This window comes from Pinus tabuliformis, chromosome 2_1, assembly GCF_031772625.1.
Source record: "Pinus tabuliformis cultivar Carrire ecotype Pingquan chromosome 2_1, CPIR1, whole genome shotgun sequence".
NCBI lineage: Eukaryota > Viridiplantae > Streptophyta > Pinopsida > Pinales > Pinaceae > Pinus > Pinus tabuliformis.
Window position 1 is genome coordinate 818,083,036 of NC_142299.1, and position 12,242 is coordinate 818,095,277.

The 12,242-nt window shown below is 34.2% G+C and overlaps 1 long non-coding RNA gene across 1 annotated transcript; it reads right to left on the reverse strand.

The window, feature by feature from the left end:
* Positions 1-11,480: 11,480 nt before the first annotated feature.
* On the reverse strand, positions 11,481-12,241 carry LOC149203143 (uncharacterized). Its single transcript, XR_016253600.1, has 2 exons — positions 12,109-12,241; positions 11,481-11,678 (listed from the first exon to the last, which is right to left on the reverse strand). It is a non-coding gene; the product is annotated as an uncharacterized LOC149203143 (long non-coding RNA).
* Position 12,242: the final 1 nt, after the last annotated feature.

Consider the following 12,242-nt stretch of genomic DNA (forward strand, 5'->3'; position numbering starts at 1 on the left):
AGGTTTTGAGACTATAATTGAAAACCCCTCACTTGGAATATTGAATGATTGATATGAAAAAATTTCTAAGACTCTAAATAGTGACAAAGTTATTACAAACTTAATATTTATTTAGAATATATATCCTCTTCTAGATAAGGACTTATATGGAGATAAGGAGATCATACAGTCTAACACTAAGTCTTGTGCCACAGATAAGAATAAAAAAACTATAGGATTTCAACAAAAATTTCAACCTTGGAGACTTACAAGTAGTATTGGGAGTAAGAAATTACTCCATAATTATTCTAAAGATGATGGGAATGATTTAGATACTCTTACAGATTTGAGATTGGTTGTTAATTCAATTGTTCCTTCATTTAGTAATGTTTTGAGAAAATATCTGCTGCAAATTTATTCTAATGTGGGGAAGCTTTTATCGAATAAATATTTTTGGAAAGCCATGGTTCATTAGGGGTGGAATGTTTGGATATTGAAGCTCTAACTATTGATAGAAGTAATTTCACTATTCCTAAGAAAAAAAGAAAAGGAAAAGGAAAGTGTGGTAAATTGGGGATTGTAAAGGGTAGACTATTGATTTCTAAAATATGTGATAAGGATTCTTCTAAGAGTAGTATAAGTTCTTCACCTATATAATCAAACATACCAACTTATGATTTTGAAAATAGGGCCCCTAGAGTGGGTGAGCCCTTAGAAACTATTTATAAATGATATTTTTGACCTTAAATATTATGGGGTTTGGGGGAGCCCCTACAATACAATCCTTGAAGAGGTTTTTTTATTCAATTAAGCTTGATATTATACTAGTTCAAGGGACTATGGTATTGGGCCAAAAAGTTAGAGATATTTTTCTTGAGATTCTTCCGAGTTGGGAATGTTGTTCCATTGACTCTAGTGGACTATTTAGGGTTTTATTATTAGCATGGAATCCGTTGATCATTAAAGTTTTCCCTTATTACACAGGTTCTAGAATCATGTTTGAACGATATACTAGAGGTGTTGATCATCATATAAGGATTGTGAACTATTATAGCCCATATAATGATAAAGTAATATTCTAGGAAGGGATGGTTGAGGATGTTTTACTCCAGGAAGATTCCCTTATTAGTGGAGTGGATTTCAATCTTACACTTTATGCCAATGATGTTTGGGGTAAGCAAGTTAGATTGGATCCTATGGTTGACTACTATTCTCTATTCTTTCAATAAGTGGGTTTAGCAAATATTGTTCTTGTACCACCAATTACTACATGGAAGAACGAAAATGTTGGTATTAATGGGGTTTCAAAAAGACTTGATAGATTTTAATGGTGGAAAAGGTGATCATGTTTGTTAATACGTACCACTCCTGGGTGGTAAATGTTGGTATCTATGAGAACATGCAATGTTGTTTATAATTGGAGTTCAAAGATTCTTTATTGAAATATTCTATCAAATTTAACCATTCTTGGTAAGAGGAAAATAGATTTTGTGGATTTGGTTAGAGAAAAGTGGAGGATAGGATTAATATAGATTATGCAATGGAAATCTTAGTATACAATATTAAATATATTAGGAATGAAGTGATAAACTAGGAGAATACACTAGTACAAAATGAGAGATTAGTGACTATGTGACTAAAAAGGTTAGTCACCACAATTATTTCAAGCGAATTCCTACTAAATTTGAGAAATTTTAGGTGACCCAACTAAAAATGACTAATTTAGTCTAGGGATAGAATACACAACTAGATAATAAGTGACCCAACTAAAAACAACTAACTTAAATGGCTAATTTAGTCTAGGACTAAAATATATGACTAGATAATAAGTGACCAAATTAAAAATGATTAACATAAAATACTACTATAGTCGAAGAATAAAAATATGACCAACTAGCAAGTACAAAAAGTATATGAATTAGTCATTTATAATTGTGTCACTCTGGAAATGGAAAATTGCAATTTTGATACTAAAGTGTTACATTTCACTAATTTTTAACACTGCAAATGGATTTAGAGACCCCTGAATCCATCTATAGTGTTAAAATTTAGAGACAAAGGTGTCTTTGAATCCATCTAGAGTGTTAAAATGTATAGACCCCTTTAAGGGCATCTCTAAATTTGTCTGAAACGTCGAAATTTAGGTAGATGGATTCAACGAGCCCTTAAACGGTTCTATGAATCCATCTATAATGCTAAAATTATAACAATTTTATACAATATACAATATAAGTTTACAATATATAATAGTTTTTTATACACCCTTTGGAAGGAGGAACAAGAAGAGAGTTTGAAACTACTATAGAAGGGTTTTAAGGGTTAATAAGAATTTGTTCCTCACATCTTAGAGAGATGACACACTATTTGTTGTGGGGTTTTTGTGGTGTTGTTACATACCATGGTTGATTATTGCACTAAATTCATAGAGACAATGATTTTATTAATTTGAATTCAAAGTATGTTGATTTAAACTTGGTCAATTAATATAAATCTAGATTAATCTAAAGCCAGATACATGCATTACAAAAATATGCACAAATTCTAATAGTGCATTCACATTCTTAGAATGTGCACACATTATTATTAGAAAACCATACATACTAACAATTATTGTGGCTCTTTATGTAGAATAACATGTCATGGCTCCCATATCCAAGTTTAAATATAAATATCCCTTAAAGAGTATCTATGTGGTTGTTTGAGGGTTACTTCATGTTTGAGGTACCTAGAGTGAGATGAGAACTACAACGTTTCACACAGTTTGAGGTACCTAGCCTAGTTTTGGTTAGGACATGGAAGTTAAGTGCAACACATGTGATACAAGTGGTTGGTGGTCATGCTTAACTAGTAAGGTCACGTTGAAGATGCTTGGTGAGCATGTTTCTTGAGTGGTATTGGAAACTCAAGTGAAATAAAAATTCTAGCCCCATGACAAATGGTATTAAATCCATGTTTGAATGAAAAATTATGGAATTTTTCTTCACTATCCACACCCATTTCATTGGAGAAGCTAATGGGGCTGTATTGATGAGGATGTTAACAATTCAAGTTGGGAAGAATGTAAGGACCTTCCTCGAGGTGCCACTGGAAACATTATCCTATATAACATGCTAAGCAAACATGATAAAGGGTGCATGACTAGTTTATATGTTTCATAGCCCTCATGACTGACTCACAATGATCCCTGAGACATTTAGGATGATGTACTAGTTTGGTGTGGACTAGGAGGATGAAGGATGTCTAGCCTAACAAGGATGGATGATCAATGAAGTGTTGTAACACAAATTCACCAAAGGATAACACAATCTGGAAATGTGTTTGATAGTGTGTTAGCCATGGCAAGGAAACATCATTGATGAGTGTATTGAAGGTAAGTGGAAGCCTGTTGCCACTAGGTACATGACCTTTAGAGAATTACAAGAAGTTGGTCTAGATGGAGACAACATAGTCTTACACTAGGTGGTTAGTTATTCAAGTGTGTTGGCTTGAGGGAGGTAGTGAAAGGTTGTTTATGTGTGGGTGGTGATGACACAACATCACCTATAATGAAACAAGCACTACAACATTTCCTATAGTTTAAGGTGCCTAACTTGGGTTTGGTTAGGACATGTTGGCTAGGCATAGTTTGAGTGATACAAGAGGTTGATGGTCATGCACAAATAGTAATGTCACGTCAATGCCATAAAACAACTAGGCTTCTTGAGTGGTATTAGATGCTTAAGTGGATTGAAAAGTTTACCCTCATGAAAAATGGTATCAACACCATGTTTAAATGCAAAAATTACAAAGTGTATCTTCACCATCAATGCCCTGTCCATTAGAGAAGCCAATGGAGCCATTTTGATGAAGATGTCAACAATTAAAGTGGGGGGAGAATGCAAGGATCTTACTTGAGGTGCCATTAGAAATGGCACAATGGATGGCATGTCGGGTAAACACGACTAAGAGTGGACAATGAGTTTATATGTTTGGTATACTTTGTGAGTGACTTAGGTTGTTTCATGAGACAATTAGGATGGTGTACTAGTTTGGTGTGGACTAGGAAATCCCGTTAGAAAGAGTTGGTCTGTAAGGAGACCAGCTCACAAAAAGATAGAAAAGATAGATCAACGCCTTAGAATTTAGCCTCTTCGAGGGGGAAACCTCCTTTACATTACACAAATGAACAATTCTTGGATGATACAAATGACTAAACCTCCCTTCTATATATAGGAGTCTAAGGGGTCACAATGTAATCAAGCCGACATAACAGTAATAACATAAGGGCACAAAAATAACGATAGTGGTTTTCTATGGGGCATACTAATAACAATATGGGGGCAATAGGGGCACAATAATAACAATAAGGGATATTATGAAAATAGTAATTGGGGAATCACTAGCATTATAGAGGCCTAACATGCCCTGCTCCTTTCGAAAAGTGTTGTCCTCAATGCTTGAGTAGTTCTAGATGATTCTGTATAAAATTTTCATCCTCCCATGTGGAATCTTCAGTGGATAAGTTCTTCCTCTTGATGAGATACTCCGGAATTGATCGATTTCATAGCTGTCGAGTTCTTGTTTCTGTGACTGCTTCTGGTTCCAATATGATTTTTCTATCCTCGTCAAGTTCTAGCAATATTTTTTGAATTGGGAGCTTGTCACCTATAACCTTCTTTAAACATGAAACATGGAAACCTGGGTGCACTTGGGAAGCTGTAGGAAGCTCCAATTTGTATGCCATAGTACCATCTTTTACAACACCTTGTACGGACCATAATACTTTGGTGATAATTTATTATCCTTCTTATCTTGCTTGAGGGACATTTGTTTATATGGTTGTAGCCGTAGGAATACCCAGTCACCTACATCAAAACTTATTTCACTGCAATGTTGATCTACTTGTTGTTTCATTCTATTCTGCGCCAATGTTAGGTTATCCTTTAAGAGTTGCAGAACTTGTTGTTGATGCTCAATGTGATGTTCCACTGCTTGAACCTTAGAATTTTCTCTTAAATATGATGTCATGGATGGTGGATGGTATCCATAAAGTGCCATAAATGGGGTCCTTTTTGCTGCAGTATGCAAGGAAGTGTTATACCACCATTCAGCCAAAGGCAACCATTTGACCCATTGTGTTTCTTTATCATATACAAAGCAACGAAGATATCCTTACAAACATTTGTTTACTATCTTAGATTGCCCATCAGATTGCGGATGATATCATGAGCTATGAGCTAACTGAGTACCGAGACAAGAAAATAATTATGTCCAAAAATTTCCAGTGAAAATGGGATCTTTGTCGCTTACAATAATCTTTGGGTTTCCATGTAGCTTTTGAATTGTTTCCATAAATGTAGTAGAAACTATACTGGCTTTACATGGATGTGATAATGCACAAAAGTTTGCATACGTGGTAAGTCTGTCAACTACCACCATGATGACACTCTTTCCTTCGGACTTGGGTAAACTTGTGATAAAATCCATTGAAACTTCCTCCCAACGATGGCTTGGAATGGATAAATGTTGTAATAGACTTGAGGTCTTAATTGTTTCAATTTTATTTTGTTGGCAAACCAAACATTCTGTCACAGGCTTTTGAATATCCAATTTAAGGCCATCCCAAAAAAATTCCTTCTTAACCTTGTGGTTAGTTTTTAAAAATCTTGAGTGCCCTCCTAAAGGAGAAGTGTGCAATTGCATAATAATATTTTGTTTGATTTGGGAATTATTACATAGGTATAAGCGATCTTTGTACCATAAAAAGTCATTTTTGCAGCTAAATGTATCAGATGTACTGGGATCTTGTTGTAACTTTTGAATGAGTGCCCACACTTCTTCTTCATTCTTCCATTCCTCCCTTTCTTAGTTTATCCAATCTGGTTGGATAATAAAAATGGCGCACAACAATGCTTCCACATCCTTTCTTGAGAGTGCATCTTCCACAACATTTTGCTAACCTTTTTTGTAGATGATTTCAAAGTGATAACCCAACATATTTGTGACCCATTTTTGTTGCTCTTCAGAGTATAATCTTTGTTCTAATAAGTATTTAAGACTATCATGATCTGTTTTTACCTTGAAGTGTCTTCCCATTAGGTAGGGTCGCCATTTCTTAAGTGCATGTAGTATTGCCAACATTTCCTTCTCATAAATAGCTTTGTGTAAATACTTTCCCTTGATTGGATGACTTTCAAAAGCAATGGGTCTTTCATTTTGCATTAAAACAACACCAATTCCATTTCCTGAACCATCACATTTCACAATAAAGGTTTTTTTGAAGTCCAGTGTAGCTAAGACAGGTGCTTGGCACATTGCCTCTTTAATATGTTCAAAGGCCTTTGTTGCTTTTGGAGTCCATGAAAATGCATCTTTCTTCAATAATATTGTTAGAGGTGCTGCTATTCTCCCATAATTTTTAACAAACTTGTGATAATACCCCGTCAACCGAAGAAATCCTCGTAGATGCTTTATAGATGTGGGGATTTTCCATTCCTTAATGGATTTAATTTTGCTAGGGTGTACTTTAACACCTTCATGAGATACAATATGACCCAGATATTCCACCTCTTATACTCCAAAGAAACATTTGGAGCTTTTTGCATATAATTGTTTCTCCATCAATAGTTTGAGCACCCTCTCAAGATGTTCAACATGATCCTTCCAAGACTTGCTGTAAATTAGTATATCATCAAAAAGTACTAACACAATTTTTCTAAGGAAGGGTTTGAAAATGGAATTCATCAAACTTTGAAATGTAGAAGGTGCATTGGTAAGGCCAAAAGGCATGACCAAAAATTCATAATGAATCTCATGAGTTCTAAATGCTATTTTTGGAATGTCTTCAATCTTCATTTTGATTTGATGATATCCTGGATGAAGATCCAACTTGGTGAAGTAAATTGATCCATGCAATTCATCCAATAATTCATTAATGACAGGTATGGGAAATATATCTTTAATAGTGAGCTTGTTGAGCTCCCTATAATCCAGACACATGCACCATGATCCATCCTTCTTGTGCACCAATACTACTGGAGTAGAGAAATAACTTTGACTAGGTTGAATTATACCAGCCTCTAGCATTTTTGCAACCATACGTTCAATTTCACTCTTTTGGGCATAGGGATATTTGTACGACCTGATGTTTGGAGGAACACCTTCTAGAATCAAATGAATAGCATGATCATGATCATGAATAGGTGGGAGACCTTTGGGAGTCTCAAATACCTTAGAATGATTGTCCAAGACTTTTTGGATATCTAGAGAAATAGATGACTTCGATGTGGGAACCTCTAGTGAACATAATTGTGCAATTACACCTTGTTGTTCCTTCTTTAGAAGCTTTGTCATACCATTAGAGCTTATCTTTCCCGGTATCCCTTTAATTCAACTTTCTTTCCTTCCACACAAAATTTCATGAAAAGTTCTTGAAAATTAAAAGCTATTGTACCCAAGGATTGTAGCCATTGGACTCCTAGTACAACATCAACACCACCCATTGGAATGGAAAGCATTGGGCTATTCAATACACATTCTCCCATGGATAGCTTGATATTATGGCACTTTCCAGAGCAATTTATGGTTCCTCCACTTGCAACCATCACTTGACAGTCTGGTGTTGGATATAGGAAGCAATTTAATTCCTTTGCTATCTTACAATGAATATAATTATGCGTACTTCTCGAATCAATCAACACTATTACCTTTTTCTTCTTGATATGTCCTTCTATCTTGATACTTTGAGGAGTCGTAATTCCAGCCAATGCATTGCAAGATATGGTTGGATTCATTTCTTCTTTATCTAGGGTTTGTTCCTGGAGTATATCCTCTTCTTTTGACATTTCTTGTTCCTTTTCTTCCTCCTCTTCACAATTTATGTAGAATAATTTCTTCTCAGCACACTTATGACCTTTAGTGTAGTTTCTATCACAATTGTAACAAAGCCCTTTTGCTCTTTTTTCTTCCAATTGTTGTGGTGTCAACCTTGTAGGTTTTGGAAGGCTAGGGGCAACAACACTTCCATCTTTATAGTTGTAATTGGTAAGCTTCCTCGTTGCCATAATTTTGCTTTCCATTTTTCTTACTAACCTGAATGCCTTCTCCAATGAATCAGGTTCCAAAAGGCGAACCTCATGTTCGATATTATCCTTTAAAGTGCCGATAAACACACCAATCCTATGCTCCTCTAGAATATATTTTACCCTTATGCTCAATTTTTGGAAGTCCTCAATGTGCTCTATCATTGAACCCTTTTGTTTGAGATTTATCAATTGGCTAAAAAAGGTGTTGCTTTTTGTATCCTCATAATGTGCTATCATTTCTTCCATAAAAATTTCCCAAGTGACAATTTGTTTACGAGAGCAAAGCCATCGATACCATACAAACTGATTTGGTTCCAAATATAAATTTGCAATACATACCTTTTGTGTGTTTTTCACATTATGGAGATCGAAAAATTGCTCCATCTATGGTATCCATGTTCCGGGATCCTTTCCATAAAACTTCCTCATATTGATTTTCGAACATGGTGGGTCTTCAATCCAACATTAATGTCTATGAAGTCATGATTAACATTTCGTTTGTTCTGATCATGAGTTTCCTTTACTACCCTTTGACCATTAGTGGCAATTTCTTGTAGCAACTTATTCAAATTTATCTTCAATTCTTCCATCTTATCATCCATGCCATTCATTTTAGTGTCCATGCCATTCATCTTAGCTTCTGTGCCTTTCTTTAAACAATCCATCTTAGCTTCAATGCTATCGATATTAACTATCATGCCATTCATATTAGCTTCCATGCCATTCATCTTGGACTCATTTACCTTTAGTGAGAGTGAAATTTGTTGCACTTGGTCTTGTAATTTTTATATATCATGTTGCATTTCTTCCTCTTCTTCACCAGTCATGCTAGAGCTTTCAGGTTACTTACTAGGTGTTTCCATTTTTCTTTCTTTGGGGCATTAATTAATGCTAATAATTCTTCACTATTCCCTTTTAATTCCTTCAAACTAATTTTTCAAACCAATTTTATGCAAAATTCAAAAACACTACACACTTGTTTTTTTCACTTTGTAAGAGCTCGATATTCAATCTGTTGTATCTCTATAAATGTGGATCTTGAATATCTAAAATCATGTCCTGAAGTAGCCCTTTGAGTTTTGTTTCTAACCCCACAAGTCTGATCAACATTGGATTCTCCAAGGAAGAGTTACGCCAAAATCTCACACGGTGAACTAATTATAGAATAGTTCAGTAGAGTGAACTTGTATGATGTGCCACGTGTCACTGTTTCGACCGTATTACCTGAAACTGATATACAAAGAACTACAAGCCGTCCTTTTTCTGAAACTTCTTACGAAATTTCAATCTGGTGCTCAAAACAAAATTTATGACAATTTTCCCTAGGTCACCTATTTGGAATGTAATTCGGGAGTCTACAAAAATGCCAACTTCCTCAGATCATATATCCGCAAATATAGCGAGACAAGCTCTGAAATTCAGACCCAAAGTTTAGAACGATTTTGGCCCAAATGGGTTTTTGTTTTAGCTTCTGAAACTTCACAAAAAAATAAAAAAAAAATAAAAAAAAATTATAGCGAAAATTCTACGATGACCTATTTGGAGCAGCGAAACCCTAGAATCCAAAGCTCTAATACCAAATGTTAGGAAACCAGCTCAAGAAAAGATAGAAAAGATAGATCAACGCCTTAGAATTCAGCCTCTTTGAGGGGGAAACCTCCTTTATAATACTCAAGTGAACAATTCTTGGATGATACAAATGACTAAACCTCCCTTCTATATATAGGAGTCTGAGGGGTCACAATGTAATCAAGCCAACATAATAGTAATGACATAAGGGCACAAAAATAACAGTAGTGGGTTTCTATGGGGAATACTAATAACACTAGCAATTGTCCCAAAAGGTACAAAGAGAGGCCGATAGGATTATTAAATTAGAGTTGTTGAATTTCTCTATAGTAAATATTAGTGGATCTAAGTTAAGTTTATAACAAACAAACATTCTTTCACGACGTAAATTTGATAAGAATATTCCAAGTAGACGACTAAATTTTTTCTCTCATATATTAATAAAATGTGAAAACAAATAAAATGACAACAAATTTTGAAAGAGTTTTACTTTTTAAGTTTTATAGGTTAAAGTTTTATGAAAATTTATTTATTTATTAAAATATTTAAAAAATTATAGTTTTTATTAATTAAATAAAATTATAACAATATTTAACATATAAATACTTATTACTTTTATAATTACAAATTAATAAATTTATGATAAATATAAATTAATATATTTAATTTAAAATGAATTTAATAATTCTGGATCTCTCAAACACTGAAAAGGATCAGATCTCTATATACAAATTTTTCTTCAAATTTTACACTCAAAAAAAAAATTAAGCTGAAATTTGATCCCTCCCAACAATTAATAAATCTCAAATTAAAATTAATCTCACGTTAAAATTAAAATTAATCTCAAATTAAAATTAATAAATCTCAAATTAAAATAAATTTAACGTAATTATAATAAACTTAACATTTTAATCATTTTTACCAATAAAATCTCAGACACTGCTTCAAATATTAATATAGAAAAAATCTAAACTAATTATAATAAAATTAACATTTTAATGACTTTTACCAACAAAATATCAAACACTACTTCAAATATTAATATAGTCCATACGCTTTAGCACCCTCCCAATTATTGGTAAAAGTCAAATGCAGAAAATTAGTGAGTTATTGGACCGTTTCACAAACGGCTATATTACTTATAAAGGGTCTCATGCACCCATCAATATTGTATGCTAAATTAACGCTTAACGGGTGGGTGACTCGTTACACCAGTCGCTTTGTCCCATCTACAGAGCAGTACCTGATATTTCCAATGTTATGCACAGAGTATTGTCTCTGACATGTTCACAAACTACAGTTTTTTTATCATAGTGCAAATGAACAGTTGTGTAAGGCCTTATTAGTTTGGCCTTATTAAGTGACAGGATAGGATTATTAATTTGGAATTGTAAAATTTAGTAGCAAATATTGCAGGGGGAAATTCCATGATATTATAGAATGAAATCCCATCCTATTACAAGTAAAGCTGAGAAATTTGATATACCACAATACATGTAAAACTGAAACCAATCTTGTAGAGTGAAATCCCATCATATTAAAAAACGAAATCTCATTATATAGGATTTATTAGGGTCATTACAGAGAAAATTAACATAAGTGGAGAGCTGATTCAGAAGGTATGACATGGACTCTGTAGAGTGGATCCCCTAATCTTGTAGAGTGAATCCCATCATATTACAGAATGAAATAGAAGTCTAAAGTTTTTATCAGAGACATTACAAAAAAAGCTATCACAGTGGAGAGCTGCTTCACAAGGCAGGACATGGATTCTGCTTATTCACCACAGAAACTCTTGTTGTTGAAGATGAGAAGCAGCACAAGAGTCAGGCATTCCACAACTACTACAAACTTACAACAATATGAACATCCTGCAAATATTCTCATCTATGAGGAGCTTTGGGGGCCAATAGATTACAAGAGAATAGCAGAAATTCTTCACTAAACATGTTAGTAGTGTACTGATCATCTTGGCGGTTGGAGACAGAACTGGTGTTGAAGCTCTCTTTCCTTACAAACCCAGCAGGGGCTTTCTTGTGATAATTCTGAGTACAAAATTTGAGACTCCTGTACAAAATTTCCCACAGAAGAGAAACAAAAGATGAAAACCAACATGAAATGATGATTCAAGCACTACAAAGCTAAATCGTAGTTTTCAAAATACATTCTGTATTAACTACATGTGGGCATCAGACTGTCCTTGTATAGTGACTTAAGGGACACAACCACCTTTAAAGGAAAAGAAATGCAGCAATAACCCTTTACTAACCGTGAAACAAGACCAATATCTACTTGTTCGTAAGAAACGAGTACATTATCTGTAGAGAATTGCTTACCATAACCTGAAACAAGAACAAAAACAATTTCTACTTGTTCGTAAGAAACAAGTGCATTCTCTGTAGAGAATTGCCTAGGTTAAATTTTAAAGTTTGAATACCATGACACCATTTATGTGCAAGTAAAAAATATTTAAATAGTAGAGTTATGAAGCTCCTACCTGTAAGCTACTACCATCTGGAAAGTTCTGGAAAGCTGGGATGAGTTCAACAATGTAATCACTAACGGATAATAGCCACTCCATCTCTTCGCCACATTGATTTCTTCTCCTACACCAGAGGTTCCAAAAACAGT